This window comes from Neophocaena asiaeorientalis, unplaced genomic scaffold (assembly GCF_003031525.2).
Source record: "Neophocaena asiaeorientalis asiaeorientalis breed wild unplaced genomic scaffold, Neophocaena_asiaeorientalis_V1.1 scaffold79, whole genome shotgun sequence".
Lineage (NCBI taxonomy): Eukaryota > Metazoa > Chordata > Mammalia > Artiodactyla > Phocoenidae > Neophocaena > Neophocaena asiaeorientalis.
Genome location: NW_020175402.1, coordinates 7,680,819 through 7,682,368, shown reverse-complemented (window position 1 = coordinate 7,682,368; position 1,550 = coordinate 7,680,819). Strand labels below are relative to the sequence as shown.

General features: G+C 55.2%; 1 non-coding gene across 1 annotated transcript; it reads right to left on the bottom strand.

The window, feature by feature from the left end:
- Positions 1 to 825: 825 nt before the first annotated feature.
- On the bottom strand, positions 826 to 898 carry TRNAE-CUC (transfer RNA glutamic acid (anticodon CUC)). The gene has a single exon. It is a non-coding gene; the product is annotated as a tRNA-Glu (tRNA).
- Between the last annotated feature and the right edge of the window lie 652 nt (positions 899 to 1,550).

Sequence of the window (1,550 nt, the reverse complement as noted above, 5' to 3'; positions counted from 1 at the left end):
TAACAGAGAAGTCACAGAGCCCAGAGGGGCTCTGAGGGGCTGTGGGAGGGAAGCCACTGACTTGGCCACGAGGGGAGAGGGAGGGGAGCTGAATCAAGGTTCTCTGGCTTAAGTGATGAACTAGGAGCTCAATACATGGACTGGTGGGGCCAGGGAGGGGGCACAGACCCCAGGGGAGGGGCAGCTGGGCTGTGGGAAAGGAAGCACCAGGCCCCTTCTCCTCCCTCATCCCTGTCTCATCCTCTCCCTCTGCAGTCCACAAGGTGACTTGGGACTCTAGCCAAGGCGCCCTCTCTCCTCCCACAGACACTGGCCAGGGTCTCTCAGGCTGAATCCAAGCCTGGTTGGCCTGGCCTGGGTCAAGTGTCCAGTCCTGGTTCAATTGGCTAAGGCCAAGGGACCAAGATGGTCCCATACCTGAGGGCTGAGAGTGGGCAGTGTGCGAGACGGGGAGGTGCTGAGAGCTGGGCAGGGGCCCCAGGATGGTTGGCTACAGAAGGCACGGTGGGCAGCAGGGGGCACCACCAAGCAGGTGATGTGGAACCATCAGGAACTTGGGTGCTGCACAGGGGGTGGGGGTGGGGGTGGGCCAGGAGGGCATGGGTCTTGCGGGACACAGAGGGGACAGCTCAAGGTTCACCGAGGAGCTCAGTGCCCTGCCAACTCTGGTGGGGTGATGGGTCATGAGTTTTCTTTCTCACACTAAGGAGAATGATCCTGGCAGAAAACGCATCACTCTCCTTTACAGCATCCTATTTTTTCCTTGCTTTCCTTGTCCCAGGCTGCAGTGTTTTTGTTTTGGCTACGAGGCTTGTGGGATTTTAATTCCCCGACCAGGGATTGAACCCGGGTCCTCAGCAGTGAGAGTGCGGAGTCCTAACCACTGGACCACCAGGGAGCTCCCTGCAATGGTTTAATTCATTAGTCTGGTTCCTTGATGGTCATTACTCTTCCCCACAGGACTATCAGTCCCAGGAGGGCAGGACCCTGCCTGTCCCTTCACCCCTGTAGTCCCAGGAGGAGCCCTGCTGGGCCGTGGAAGGTACCCAATTCATGTGAGTGGATTGAATGAATGAATCAATGAATGAATGCTAAGAGGGAGCAGAAGTCCCAAAAGAGAAGGAAATAACAACCTCTGGTTTTATGTTTTTTTCAAGCAGTTGTTGTAAGTATCATCATCCTTAATAACCACGAATCTCATCATGAACTTGGTAAGTACCGGGCTCTGTGCTGAAAGCTTTACACCCGTTTTCTCTTTTGAACTCCAACCACAGCCTTGGAGGAGGTGAGGATGCTCTCAGGTCTTACGTGGGAGGGCAGGAGACTCTTGGGTGCAAAGTGCCTGGGGCATGTCGCTGGTGAAGAGCAAAGATGGGACTTGAGACCCTATCCTCCCTCTCCCATGGGACTCCAGGTCCCTTTCAGAACCGCATGTCATCTGCCCTACTGTGTGTAGGCCCTGCACTGGGTACTCCTTCCCGGACCACACGGTAGATCAGCAACACAGATGCATAAACAGTTAAAACCAAGAGGGTGGGGTTGAAAAGATA